Source organism: Heterodontus francisci, chromosome 7 (assembly GCF_036365525.1).
Source record: "Heterodontus francisci isolate sHetFra1 chromosome 7, sHetFra1.hap1, whole genome shotgun sequence".
NCBI classification, from domain to species: Eukaryota; Metazoa; Chordata; class Chondrichthyes; order Heterodontiformes; family Heterodontidae; genus Heterodontus; species Heterodontus francisci.
The window spans coordinates 15,609,505-15,625,112 of record NC_090377.1 but is presented as its reverse complement, the minus strand read 5'-3'; the positions used below and the strand labels follow the sequence as shown (position 1 = coordinate 15,625,112).

The 15,608-nt window shown below is 44.3% G+C and overlaps 1 protein-coding gene and 1 long non-coding RNA gene across 4 annotated transcripts in view; both read right to left on the bottom strand.

The window, feature by feature from the left end:
- adcy5 (adenylate cyclase 5) overlaps window positions 1-15,608 on the bottom strand; it is a 481,143-nt gene that overhangs the window by 448,921 nt on the left and 16,614 nt on the right. The gene's annotated exons all lie outside the window — the stretch shown is intronic.
- On the bottom strand, window positions 615-14,965 carry LOC137371872 (uncharacterized). The gene is made up of 3 exons (XR_010975295.1): window positions 14,836-14,965; window positions 6,228-6,307; window positions 615-1,026 (listed from the first exon to the last, which is right to left on the bottom strand). It is a non-coding gene; the product is annotated as an uncharacterized lncRNA (long non-coding RNA).

The following is a 15,608-nucleotide window of genomic DNA, read 5'->3' as shown; positions in this document are numbered from 1 at the left end:
TACACAGCCCGTTCAGCTTGAGTGGATTCCGCTTCTCGTTTTCTCTTTACTTTTCTTTTCTGTTGACCTCACTTCTCACGGCCGGCCTTTTTATTTTACCATTTGCTTCAAACGACGCCCTCAGAATTATCCCGTCACCACGCCAACCAGGTGCGCTGCATGATGTGCTGATCACTATGCATCCCCCGCCAACGGGTCTCCTTGGTAACTGATTGCCACGTTAATCATGTATTCCGACAGGTAACTTGTTGCTTTTATCTGCAGAACAGATCAATTCTGTTGACCTACACTGGAATGATCTGGAAAGTGTGATGCAAGGCTAGGGAGAGGAGTTTCTCGTTATTTTAACCCTTTCACAATATCCTCACTGTGGGGAGAATCACAGACACAGACTGCAGACTGCTGCAGTACAGAGGGATCTGTGCATCCTTGTACACGAATCACAAAAGGTTGGCATGCAGGTGCAGCAAGTAATTAGGAAGGCAAATGGAATATTGGCCTTTATTGTAAGGGGGGATGGAGTATAAAACAGGGAAGTCTTGCTACTATTGTAGCGGGCATTGGTGAGACCACACCTAGAGTTCTGTGTACAGTTTTGGTCTCCTTACTTAAGGAGGGTTATACCTGCATTGGAAGCAGTTCAGAGAAGATTCGCTAGGGGGCTTGACAGGGTAGATCTGAGAGAATGTTTCCCCTCATAGGGGAATCTAGAACTAGGGGGCACAGTTTCAGAATAAGGGGTCCCCCGTTTATGTTTTTAATTAATTCTCAGGATATATTGTCCAACCCTTAGTTACCCTTTAGAAGGCGGTGTTGAGCTGTCTTCTTGAACCGCTGCAATCCATCTGGTGTAGGTACACCCACCATGCAGTTAGGGAGGCAGTGCCAGGATGTTGATCCAGTAGCTATGAAGGAACAGCCAATTTTTGTCCAAATCAGGATGCTGTGTCTCTTGCAGGTCGTGGTGTTCCCATGCATCTGCTGCCCTTGTCCTTCTAGGTGATGGTGACCCAGGTCTGGGAGGTACTGTTGAAGTGTTCCATTAAAATAATGAAAATTATCAATTACCATAAGCAAATTTGAGTACCTGTAAAATATTTATCTAGTAAACAGTATGATTCAGAAGGGGAGGATCCTGCCTGTCCAAATTCCTTGACTTCCTTGAGGAAGTAACATCCAAAGTGGATTGCAGTGAGTCCTATGAAATAGAGTATCTAGACTTCTGGAAGGTATTTAACAAAGTCCCTCATGAAAGGTATTTAGTGAAGCTCAAAGCTGTGGGGAATTCAGGGTAAAGCATGGGCTTGATTGAGAAACTGTCAGCAAAATGCAGCTCATCCGAAACTCTGCTGCCTGTATCCCAACTCGCACCAAGTTCTGTTCACCTATCACCCCCACCCCGTGCTCGCTGAACTACATTGGCTCCCGGTCGGGAAACACCCAGCTATTAAAATTCTCTTCCTTGTGCTCAAATCCCTTCATTGCCTAGCACTAGAGGCCTACTTTAGGCCGGGTTAAAACGAACCCGACTGAACCACCGAGTCCCTCCGCTTTTGCCCCAAGCCCGACCCGACCCAAGCCCGCCCTGACTCGACCCGATCCGAGCCAGACCTGGCCATCCGTTTACTTACCTCCCGACTCGGAACCTCCACGAAGCTGCCGCGCATGCGTCATATTGAAGTCACTGCGCAGATTCAGTTTCGTCCCGGACTCCCAGCTCAGGTAAGTTTTTTATTTTTAATACTTACCGGCACATCACTGACCCCATGTGTGTCCGGCCCGACCCGACCCGACTCGACTTGGACTTGGCCCAACCTGACCCGAGCCCGAAAGCCGGAGCACGAAGATGGGCCCGACCCGACCCGAACCCGACATATGTTGTCGGGCCCCATCGGGTAGCAGGCCTCTACCCAGCACTGCCCTTTTGTGTGAAGGGTTATGGGCTTAAATATCACCCCTTAATTATTGACGGGAGTTGGGGTGGGGGGGGGGGGGTCGGGGGGTTTGCCTTTTGGACAGGGCACCAAAACACGCTCCTCATATTTGAATAGAGCCATGGGACCTTTTACATCAACCTAAGAAGACAGACAGGGCTGTAGTTTAATGTCTCATCCAAATCATCCAAAACATGGAACCTCTAACAAAGCAGCATTCCTTCAGTCCTGCATTGGAGTGTCAGCTTAGATTATGGCTCATGCTCATAGCGGGCCTTGAACCCACAATCTTCTTATAGAATCACACGTTGTTACAACACATGAAGGAACCATTCAACCCACAGCAGCTGTGCCAGCTCTCTGAAAAGGCTAAGTCCAATTGCCCTGCCCTTTCCCCTCCATACCCTCTTACATTTTCCTTTTTCAGATATTCATCCAATTCCTACTTGCTCAGCAGGCCAAAACCATGAGAACCCCTGTCACCACGGTGATCTGAATTCACCACTGGGCCTTCTAAGTAGGATTCTAAAGTCCCAAGGAGCAAGAGAGAAAGAGTGGACTTAGGGTCAGATAAATCCCACCACTCGGCTTGTTACTTTCCTACAAGAGACCCCTGTTCTGTGCACAAACTCAAAATGAAGCACAGTTGTGTTTTTGACTCATGGCCAAAAAATACAAATCATCAAATCCCAGAATGACAGCATACATGGATTAAAAAAACAACATTCCTCAGGGAAGATTTTAAATATTACTGAAAGTACTTAACATTTCCACAACGCAAGCCAAACAACAGGACGTGCGCGCTAACCAAGTAGTAACTTGAAGTACTTCATTATATATTTATCAGTCATGAGATTACAAATGTCTGAATTCAAACTGGCTTCAAAAAAGAACAAGATGTGCCCCTGCCTTTGAGCGATCTGGGAGCTTTCTAATATCCATGCAAAACAGATTCCGGCAGGACGTTGACTGAAGATTTTCTGGATTCACTTCAAACGTACTGGAATTTTTATGTTTGGAGTGAGGGATGTCAGTGCGGGGAAGCTAAATATTTTCCAATCATGCGCCCTCACTCAATATCTCATCACCGACTCAAACAGCACAGGAGAAGCCCATTCGACTCATGGCGACTGTGCCAGTTCTCTGAGAGGGCTCTTCCTCCCACTCGTCCTGCTCATTCGCCATAACTTTGCACCTTTTTTTCCTTTTCAAGCCTCTATCAAATTCTGCTGTGCCAGTTACTACTGAATCAGCTTCTAATCACCCTTCCAGTCGGCGCAATCCAAATTTTGTTTGATAACGCTTCTGTCAAGCGCCTTGGGGAATTTTATTACTTTGAAGGCACTTTATGAATGCGAGATGTTGTTGCTGTTCGTAGTCTCTCTTCAGCATGAACAATAACAATGTGAGGAAGTTGGTGCTGACAGAACAGAGCCTCTTTTGGAGGCAAGAGCTTTGATGATGTTCTACTGCTAGCAGTGGTTCATCTGTGATAACCACACAATTTGTTCAATTCATTCTCGGGATACTGGCACCGCTTGTGAGGCCGATGTTCGTTGCCCAACAACACACTGCGTCAAAAAAAAAAATCCTCATCTCCCGTCTAGTTCTTTTGCCATTTATCGTAAATCAGAATTCTTCATAATTTCGAATACAACTATTAAATCTCCCCTTAACCTTCTCTGCCCTAAGCAGAATATCTACCCCTCAATGGTCCATCACCGGCAAATTAAAAGTCCCCAACAGTTTGCCTTGACCCCAGTTTCACCAACACCATTCCTATTTCACCAGCATTACATCATTTTCACTCCTCACACCAGTTACCCTGTGACCTCTCTCACATTTTCGTCATCAATTAATGTCAGGGTAGAGGCCCATGTACTCCCAGGTGGTGCATGGTCAAACTAAGGAGCACTACAGTTCACAGCTAATGGGCTGAATGTGTCATTCCTTTATTGGAGCCAGGTCAAAACCCTGGGATCCCCACCTAAAAGCAGTGTGGGAGCATCTTCACCATACGAACCGCAGCAATCCAAGTAGAGGGGCCCATGGCTCAGTGATAGCACTCTGAATGAGAAAGTCACAGGTCCAAGCCCTGCTCCAGAAACCTAAGCATAAAATCTGATGTTACAGTACAATGCTGAGGGAGAGTTGCACCGTCATCCCAACATCCCTCTCATGTGGACATAAAAGCAGTATTTCAAACTTCTCCCCAGTGTCCTGGTCAATATTGATCCTACAAGCAACATCACCAAAACAGATGATCGAGTCATTTATCACACTGCTGCTTGTCGGGTCTTGCTGCGTGCAAATTGTGCGCCGTGTTTCCCACATTACGGACAGTGACAACACTTCAAAAGTACTTCCTTGGCTGTAAAGTGTTTTGGGACGTCTTGAGGCCATGAAAGGCACTATAAAAATGCAAATCTTTCTTTCAAGAACATATGGAGATGGACAATAAAAGGAGGCCTTACAATCATTGCTCATATTTTGAGAATGAATTGAACAAATTGTGTAGTTTTCACAGACTGAACGACTGCTATTCAGTAAAGCATCATCAAAGCTGTTGCCCTCAAAGAACCTCTGTTCTGGCAACTTCCTCACAGTGAAATTATTCATGAAGGAAGGAATATATGACCAACAACAACAACAACTTTGAACTTACATAGTGCCTTTTAACGTACAAAGTAAAGTACCTCACAAGAGTGTTACCAGACAAAATTTTACACTTAGCCACATAAGGTCAAGCAAAGATGGTTAAGAAGAGCCATTTTGTTTTGTTATCCTGTTCTTCTCCATTCATCAGCCTCAAAGCATCTTACACGTTTTCATTGAAGTTGCTGTCAGTCTCTAAAGGCCAGAGCATCAGGAAGGATATGGTACTGACTTGGCACTTAGGATTATAGAATCATTGAATTTTACAGCACAGAAGGAGGCCATTCAGTCAATTGTGCCCCTGCTGTCTCTTTGAAAGAGCTCTCCAATTACTATCACTCCTCTGCTGTTTCCCCATAGCCCTGTAAGTTTTCTCCCCTTCAAGTATTTATCCAATTGACTTTTCATATCTTCTCCATCACAAAGACTGTCTACTTCCTAATTTATCATAAAACCGAAATCTAATCCACTGCTGATTTGTAGATGCTCGATGTAGGTAAACCTCGAGTTAAGGGGAAAATGTTGAGAAGAAGCATCTGATTGACTTGGCGAAGGCAATACAATCCGTATGGTCCTTTTCCCCATCTCCACCACCGCCTCCACCCATGAAACTCATGCCTTTATCGTCTCCAGCCTCATCCATACCAATGCTCTCCAGGCTGACCTCACATCCTCTACTGTTCATGAACTTCAACTCATCCAAAACTCTGCTGCCCTTATCCTATCAAACAGCAAATCCCACTCACCGAGCACCTCCTGGCCTACATTGGCTCCCAGTCCTGCAACACCTCAGATTTTAATTTTTCATTCTCGCGCTTAAATCCCTTCATTTCCCTGAGGACATACGAACATATGAATTAGGAGCAGGAGTCGGCCACTCAGCTCTTTGAGCCTGCTCCGCCATTCAATATGTTTATGGCTGAACTGATTCCTCCACATGAGTTAAAAGAAAGGAATCGGAAGGGATGTTTGTAATGTTTTTTTTTGCTGCCGAGGGTTCATGTCCCTCTCCCAGAAACATTCAGTACATAGAATGACAAAGATTTCACAGCGCAGAAACAGGCCATTCGGCCCACCTGGTCTATGCCTATGTTTATACTCCATTCGAGCCTCCTTCCAGCCGACCTTATCTAACAGTATCAGTATATCCTTCTGTTCCTTTCTCCCTAATGTGTTTATCTAGCATCCCCTTAAATGTATCGATTCTATTCATCTCAACCACTCCCTGTGGTAGCGAGTTCCACATTCTAACCACTCTCTGGGTAGAGAAGTTCCTCCTGAAGTTCCTATTGGATTTATTAGTGACTATTTATATTTATGACAAAGTCAAAGTAATTAGACTGAACAGGCCCTGTTCAGTTTGCATAGTTTAGTACAGATGCAAGGCTACACCAAGTACGACATTTTTAATTAAAAGTAAAGAAATCTAAAACCACAGAATGATATAATAGGGTCTCATAGAAAATCGCTGTGATCAAGGCCTACTGTGCACATTGAGCTCAGTCACTCGGATCCTGTTCTACATGACATGGTTTCCTTATCTTAACGATCGCAGCAAACATTCAAATGGATTTTCAGTCTTCAGTCATGCAACAGGTTCATACCTTCACTGAAAAAGAAAATGTAAAATGAACTCACTGGTGAGGTCCACTTCAAAGGCAGCTGTCCATACAGTCGGCATTTTCCAATGATTGAGGACCGTAGTTTGTATCAATAACCTGATGTAATGTAATAGAAAACAATAACATTGCATTTATGTAGCACCTTTAACATAGTGAAATGGCCCAATGCGCTTCACAGGAGAAAAATCACACAAAAGGAGATATTAGGATAGGTAATCAAAAGCTTGGGCAGAGGTTGCTTTTCGGGAGCTTCTAAAAGGAGCAGAGGGAGGTGGAGAGGTTTAGGAAGGGTATTTAAGAACTTCGGGCCAGGGCCACTCAGCTCCTGACCTCACTACAGCCTTGGTTCAAGCATGAACAAAAGAGCTGAACTGAAGAGGTGAGGTGAGAGTGACTGCCCTTGACATGAAGACAGCACTTGACCGAGTGCGGCATCAAGGAGCCCGAGCAAAGCTGAGGTCGATGGGAATCAGGGGGAAAATCCTCTGCTGGTTGGAGTCATGCCTAGCGCAAAGGAAGATGGTTGTGGTTGTTGGAGGTCAATTATCTGAGCTCCAGGACATCACTGCAGGAGATCCTCAGGGCCAGGCCCAACCATCTTCAGCTGCTTCATCAATGACCTTCCTTCAATCATAAGGTCAGAAGTGGGGATGTTCACTGATGATTGCACAGTGGTCAGCACCATTCGTGACTCCTCAGATACTGAAGCAGTCCATGTAGAAATGCAGCAAGACTTGGACAATATCCAGGCTTGGGCTGATGAGTGGCAAGTAACATTCGTGCCACACAAGTGCCAGGCAATGACCATGTCCAACAAGAGACAATCTAACCATCTCCCCTTGACATTCATTGGCATTACCATCACTGAATCCCCCACGATCAACATCCTAGCGGCTACCATTGACCAGAAACTGAACTGGAGTAGCCATATAAATACCGTGGCTACGTGGCTACAAGAGCAGGTCAGAGGCTAGGAATCCTGCAGCGAGTAACTCACCTCCTGACTTCCCAAAGCCTGTCCACCATCTACATGGTACAAGTCAGGAGTGTGATGGAATATTCTCCACTTGCCTGGATGGGTGCAGCTCCAACAACACTCAAGAAGCTCGACACCATCCAGGACAAAGCAGCCCGCTTGATTGCACCCCATCTGCAAATATTCACTCCCTCCACCACCACCACACAGTGGCAGCAATGTGTACCATCTACAAGATACACTGCAGCAACGCACCAAGGCTCCTTAGACAGCACCTTCCAAACCCACGACCTCTACCAACTAGAATGACAAGGGCAGCAAATGCATTGTTACATCACCACCTGCAAGTTCCCCTCCAAGCCACACACCATCCTGACTTGGAACTATATCGCCGTTCCTTCACTGTCGCTGGGTCAAAATCCTGGAAGTCCCTTCCTAACAGCACTGTGGGTGTACCTACCCCACATGGACTGCAGCGGTTCAAGAAGGCAGCTCACCACCACCTTCTCAAGGGCAATTAGGGATGGGCAATAAATGCTGGCCTGGCCAGCAATGCCCACATCCGTTGAATGAATAAAAAAAAAGCAACTGAAGACATAGCTGCCAATGGTGGGTTGAAGGAAATTGGGGATGGACAAGAGGCCAGAAATGGAAGAGCGCAGAGATCTTGGGGAGGAGTGCAGGGCTTCAGGAGGTTGCAGAGACAGAGAGGAATGAGGCCATGAAGGGATTTGAACACAAGGTTGAGAATTGTAAATTTGAGGGATTGTTGGACTGGAAATCAATGTAGGTCAGCAAGCACAGGAGATGATGGGTGAACACGACTTGTGAATTAGGATACCGGCAGCAGAATTTTGAATAAGCTCAAGTTTACAGAGGGTGGTAGATCAGCCGTGAGAGCAATGGAATTGACAATTTTTTGTTTTATTCATCATGGGATGTGGGCGTCACTGGCTAGGCCAGCATTTGTTGCCCATCCCTAATTGCCCTTGAGAAGGTGGTGGTGGTTGAACCACTGCAGTCCATGTGGGGTAGGTACACCCACAGTGCTGTTAGGAAGGGACTTCCAGGATTTTGACCCAACGACAGTGAAGGAACGGCGATATAGTTCCAAGTCAGGATGGTGTGTGGCTTGGAGGAGAACTTGCAGGTGGTGGTGTTCCCATGCATTTGCTGCGAATGTTACTTGCCATTTATCAGCCCAAGCTGGATATTGTCCAGGTCTTGCTGCATTTCTACACGGACTGTTTCAGTATCTGAGGAGTCACGAATGGTGCTGAACATTGCGCAATCATCAGCGAACATCCCCACTTCTGACCTTATGATTGAAGGAAGGTCATTGATGAAGCAGCTGAAGATGGTTGGGCCTAGGACACTACCCTGAGGAACTCCTGCAGTGATGTCCTGGAGCTCAGATAATTGACCGCCAACAACCACTTCCTTTGCGTTAGGTATGACTCCAACCAGTGGAGAATTTTCCCCCTGATTCCCATTGACACCAGTTTTGCTAGGGCTCCTTGATGCCATACTCGGTCAAATGCTGCCTTGATGTCAAGGGCAGTCACTCTCACCTCACTTTTAGCACGTTGCAAATTCAGCAGCTGAAAAGGACTCTCTTCTGAAATAAACACAAATAGCTTGGGACAAATCAATTCCTTAGGTACATAGTCAATGGTCTGATTTATGTACAATAATGCTTCTTTAACTTAAGGGCCTTAGGGGGTGGTGGTGGAGGTAAGAATTACAAGATTAAATGGAACTTTAGATGAACTAAGTGGAAAGAACAGTGTGTACTTATTCAAGTTAATTCTAAGGCAATTAATTTCTTTATTCAATGTAGTGCTACAAAGAGGCTTGCATATCCATGTACCAATCTTAGCATGTCAGAAAGATGATAGCTCACCCTCCCCTAGGTCTCACGATTGCCAAAAGGTGTTTGTCCCTGTTAGGGCACCTGGCCAGAATCGGCCAGTCACACAATACCTCCAGGACACTCAGAGCTTGCTCTCTCTGAAGATGGGAAACGTCAAGAAGCACCTGACCTTCAATCATTACAGCTGACCACAGGACTCCAAGACATAGGGATCTTCTCCACCATGAGGAAGACCGTGAGAGAAGGAGATACAAGTTGCATTGAGCGACATGCGGAAAGTGCATGCTGCAATGGTGAAGAATCTTGGCCATGGCCTTCTGAAGAACCCCTCTCAGGCCAGCATTGGTTGTGGGATTAGTGGCAATTGGACCACCTGTCTCTTATGGGAGTGGTGTACAGGCTCCCTAAGAGTAACCACATGGCAGGACGGGGTATAAAGAAAGAAATAATGGGTACTTGTCAGAAAGGTACAGTGGCGCAGTGGTTAGCACCGCAGCCTCACAGCTCCAGCGACCCGGGTTCAATTCTGGGTACTGCCTGTGTGGAGTTTGCAAGTTCTCCCTGCGACCACATGGGTTTTCGCGGGTGCTCCGGTTTCCTCCCACAGCCAAAGACTTGCAGGTGATAGGTAAATTGGCCATTGTAAATTGTAGGTAGGTGATAAGGAATATGGGATTACTCTAGGGTTAGTATAAATGGGTGGTTGTTGGTCGGCACAGACTCGGTGGGCCGAAGGGCCTGTTTCAGTGCTGTATCTCTAAATAAAATAATAATGGGGGATTTTAATCTACAGATAGACTGGAAAAATACGAATGGCAAAGGTAGCCTAGATGAGGAATTCATAGAATATTTTCAGGATAGTTTCTTAGAACAGCACGCTCTGGAGCCAACCAGAGAATAGGCTATATTAGACCTGGTATTGTGCAACGAGATTAATGACCTCATCGTGAAGGCACCCCTAGGCAGCAGTGATCATAATATGATTGGATTTTACATCCAGTTTGAGGGAGTGAAGAGTGGGTCTAAGACTAGTATTTTAAACTTAATAAGGGCAATTATGTGGGCATGAAAGCAAACCTAGCTAAAGTGAACTGGCAACGTAGGTTAAGGGATAGGTCAATAGAGATGCAGTAGCAGACATTTAAGGGGATATTTCAGAATGCACAGAATAGATACATTCCAATGAGAAAGAAAAATTCCAAGGGTGGGACCTGCCATCCGTGGTTAACTAAAACAGTTAAAGATAGTATCAAACTTAGAGAAAAAGCATATAATTATACAAAGATGGGTGGCAGGCCAGAAGATTGGACAGAATATAAAAAACAGCAAAGAACGACTAAAAGATAATAAGGGAGGAAAAATTAAAGTACGAGAGAAAGCTAGCTATAAATATAAAAACAGACAGTAAGAGTTTCTATAGATATATAAAAAAGAAGAGGAAACAAAGTGAATGTTGGTCCTATAGAAAGTGAGTCTGAGGAATTAATAAAGCAAAATAAGGAGATGGCAGATGAATTGAACAGGTATTTTGCGTCGGTCTTCACAGTATACAAGTAACATCCCAGAAATAGCTGTAAATCAGGAAATGGAAGGGAGGGAGGAACTCAAGAAAATTACAATCACCAGGGAAGTGGTACTGAGCAAATTGTTGGAGCTGCGGGTTGACAAGTCCCCGGGTCCTGATGGACTTCATCCTAGGGTGTTAAAAGAAGTGGCTAATGAGATAGTTGATGCATTGGTTTTAATTTTCCAAAATTCCCTAGATTCGGGGAAGGTTCCGTTAGATTGAAAAATAGCCAAAGTAACTCTTTTATTCAAAAAGGAGGGAGACAGAGAGCAAGAAACTACAGGCCAGATAGCTTAACATCAGTCTTATGTAAAATGTTAGAAGTTATTATTAAAGACGTTATAGCAGGACACTTCGAAAAGTTCAAAGTAATCAGGCAGAGTCAACGTGGTTTTGTGAAAAAGAAATCATGTTTAACCAATTTATTGGAATTCTTTGAAGAGGTAACATGTGCTGTGGATAAAGGGGAACTGGTGGACGTACTGTACTTAGATTTCCAGAAGGCATTTGATAAGGTGCCACATCAAAGGTTATTGTGGAAAATAAAAACTCATGCTGTAGGGGGGTAACATTTTGGCATAGATAGAAGATTAGCTAGCTAACAGGAAACAGAGAGTAGGCATAAATGGGTCATTTTCTGATTGGCAAGATGTAACGAGTGGTATGCTGCAGAGATCAGTGCTGGAGCCTCAACTTTTTACAATTTATATCATGACATGGATGAAGGGACCAAAGGTATGGTTGCTAAATTTGCTGATGAAACAAAGATAGGTAGGAAATTAAAGTTGTGAAGAAGACATAATGAGTCTACCAAGGGATATAGATAGGTTAAGTGAGTGTGCAAAGATCTGGCAAATGGAGTATAATGTGGGAAAATGTGAAATTGTCCATTTTGGCAGGAAGAATAAAAAGAAGCATATCATCTAAATGATAAGAGATTGCAGAGCTCTGAGATGCAGAGGGATCTGGGCATCCTAGTGCATGAATCGCAAAAGGTTAGTATGCAGGCACAGCAACTAATTAGGAAATCTAATAGAATGTTATAATTTATTGCAAAGGGAACTGAATACAAAAGTAGGGTGTTATGCTTCAGCTATACAGGGTATTGGTGAGACCACATCTGGAGTACTGTGTGCAGTATTGGTCTCCTTACTTAAAGAAGGATTTAAATGCATTGGAAGCAGTTCAGAGAAGGTTTACTAGACTAATACCTGGAATGTGCGGGTTGCCTTATGAGGAAAAGTTGGACAGGCTAGGTTTAGGAGAATAAGAGGTGACTTGATTGAACCATAAATGATTCTGAGGGGTCTTGACAGGGTGGATGTGGAAAGGATGTTTCCCCTTGTGGGGGAATCTAGAACTAGGGGTCACTGTTTAAAAATAAGGGATTGGCCATTTAAGACAGAGATGAGAAGAAATCTTTTTTCTCTCAGAGGATCGTGAGTCTTTGGAACTCTCTTCCTCAAAAGGCAATGGAAGCAGAGTCTTTGAATATTCTTAAGGCAGAGGTAGATAGATTCTTGATAAACATGGGGTGAAAGGTTATGGGGAGGCAGGAATGTGGAGTTGAGGTTACAATCAGATCAGCCATGATCCCACGATCTTGTTGAATGGAGGAGCAGGCTCGAAGGGTCAAGTGGCCTACTCCTGCTCCTAGTATGTATGTTCATATGTTGTGACCGGATAATAATATTGGGTTTTCTACCAAAAACAAAATGGGAGGATGTCGGTTAAGGAGAGGGTGCTACATTTTTTTTCTTTCTACAAAATCCAGCGTTTTCAGGTAAAATCAGAATGTGCTCGAAATACACATTAGATCTGAAAGGAGGACAACTCAGACTAAGGTTCTCTACTCATAAAATTAGCCCGTTTCTCTCTTTGAAATGCGTTCTGGGGACTAGGGGAGGACAAAATCACATTTATGGTGTCGATATAAGTTTGGTGAGTTTTGAAATTACTTCCCGAAACTCGTTGGTCATGATTTTACCTCATTGTTTCACTTTATTCACGGGCAAAAGTCATTCCCCATGCTAGCAACCATTATCCCAAACATAGAAAGTGGAGGCCCTCAGTAAATCAGGTGTAATTCGAGTAAACAGAATTAATGAACTGTACAGCACATAATGTAATCTCTGTACAATCACTGCCATTCATATAAGCACTGCATAGAATCATGCAGTGCACAGGAAGGCAATTCGGCCCATTACACCTGTGCCAGCTATCTGAAAAAGCTACCCAATTAGTCTCACTCCTCTGCTGTTTCCCCATAGCCCTGTAACTATCTTTCTTTTCAGCTGTTTGTCCAACTCGCATTTGAAAGTTACGATTGAATCTGCTTTCACCACCCTTTCAGGCAGTGCATTCCAGATCATAATAAGTTGCTGTATAAAAAAACATTTCCTCATCTCCCCTCTGGTTCTTTTGCCAATTATCTTAAATCTGTGTCCTCTTACTGACCCTCCCGCTAGTGGAAACTGTTTCCCCTTCATTTCAATCAACCTTCACAGTAAGGTCAAGATAAAGGATAAGGGACGATTGCAGACTCAACCCCAAGTGATTCTAAAGTCATTTTTGTACTGGCGCTCTTGCATTTGGATTCTGGGAGGTGGCGTCCATACTGCTAAACCTGACTTCTGCTGGCAGCAGACTGAACAAAGCCACTTTCCTCCTGCATCTCTGACCCATGGTATGAACAGCCCCAAAGTTAGGCAACCAGCAGCATGGGGTCAGTGACCCTGCCAGACTAAAGGTATAGCTTTTGGGAAGGTAACCATGGGGATCCCTGTGATCCACCCTCCGCCCCCATGCTCCTGTTGCCACCGAGTGTTGCATCCTGTACAGTGAAAAGGAGGTGAAGAGGTGCCTCATCATTGAAATTGGGGCTAAAAAGGTTCAATTATGAGGACAGAGACTAGAATTCCCTTGAATATTGAAGATTAAGGGGTGATCTAATTCAGGTATTTTTAAAATGATTAAAGGAGTTGATAGCGTAGGTAGAGAGAAACTATTTCTGCTGGTGGGGGAAATCCAGAACTAAAATTAGAAGCAAAATACTGCGAATGCTGGAAATCTGAAATAAAAACAAGAAATGCTGGAAATACTCAGCAGGTCTGGCAGCATCTGTGGGGAGAGAAGCAGAGTTAACGTTTCAGGTCAGTGACCCTTCTGAATCCTCTCCCCCAAAACACTGTTGATTGTTAGGGGAGGGGGGAGGTGGCAGCAGGGAGCAACTGAAAATTTGAAAACTAAGATTGATAGATTTTTGTTAGGTAAGGATATTAAGGGATGTGGAACCAAGGCAGGTAGATAGAGTTAAGATACAGATCAGCCATAATCTAACTGAATGGCTGAATAGGCTTGAGGGGCTGAATGGCCTTCTCCAGTTCCTATGGTCCTATTCCTATATTTCTACGAGTCTCTATAGACACAAAAATGGTGATCACAGGCAGCATGAAAGAACCTTCAGAAATTGTCAACAGTCCTCAGGAGTAAGATCAGAGAGTAAAGATGATTGACTATGTTTGGATATTGGTTGAAATGCAATTGGGTCTAATCTCGATCACAAGGCAGCGAAAGGAGTGGGTTGTGAGATAACACCTTCTTCAGATTTGGTAGTCAGCCATGTTTTTGCAATGCTCTGGATGTCTCTGTGGAGCCATCATTGTACTCATGGTGGCAGGAAGCCATATTGGCAAGGATAAGGCTTTTCTTAAATTCCTATTTTTTTGCTTTCTTACTTCATATTTAAAATCACAGGTGACAGCTGAATGGCCCAACTGCTTTGCCATTGATTAGGTTTCCATTTCCAACTGGTAATACAGGGTAGATTGCGCTACATCAATAGAATTAGGGGTAATTCCAACACATTGGCCAACACTTCCACTCCCGATACTCTACTGCTTGGATGTGGTCTCGGCTCTCCATTGCACTCAGTCTCCCAACATTAATCAGCACTGCAGTTCTACCAGGCCACCCTTTCCCCAGTACCCCGATAAGAGACTGAATGTAAATGATTTGAAGTCCAATTCGGTTACCCTTCTCCAAAATCAGATATGCACTGAACTATTCCCTCCTAAACATCTCCCAGCAATGGATTATCATTAGACCTCAGTGGCAGAAATGCTCAGAAAACAACATCTGCAAAAGCTCCACACAGTGCTAGGCTGATTGAACTGGTCCCATGCTCTAAAAGATGCTCCAATATTTACCATCTTCCTTTCTTCCAGTTCAGTGAGAGTCGTTTCCCTGCGTCACTTTGCTCCAGTTTCCGCTGAGGCTCATCTGAGACTGGTTCAGGAGGCGCCACTTCAAAGCTCCATCAGCATTTGCACCAAGCGGAGAGGCATGGCACTTGGCACTGACCTTCTGCCACTCATCAGCATGCTCATGTCACATCTAAAAGGCCATCAAGAGAGGGTCACCATTGAGACAGCAGATCATAACAATGCTCTAGCAATGTAGAAGCCCCTTTAAGTTTCAACGCTACAAGTAACTGAACACCCCCGTTATCATGCAGTAATATTTACAAAGGTTGGCTTGTTGACTAAGTTAACATGAGCTGAGGATTGAATAGGTTACTGCACGCACATTTAGTTTCAAGACACAAGTGTCCTTATTTGGTAAGAACATGCCAACTTCATTCAGTGAGATTCTGCAACAAAACCTTCCCACGTTCTGCGGAAATATGACTGAGGAGAATTAAATTATTAAAATGAAGGTTTGGAATACGAACGGTTTCTACAGCAACTACTGCTCAAATACAATTGCAATGTTTTTTAAGAGAAATGTCAAATGTTTTGTGTCAAGTTATGCAAGCTGATCAGTTCTCAGTGGCTTACCCACATCTCTGCCAGGAGCTCGTGGTGAATGGTGACAGCATATTGACATGCCAGGGAGCCCAGCATGAAGTCCTATACAGGGACAGAACACACCAAAGAAGAAGTCCTGCAAACAGACCAGAGTAGTTAGAATCATAGAATAA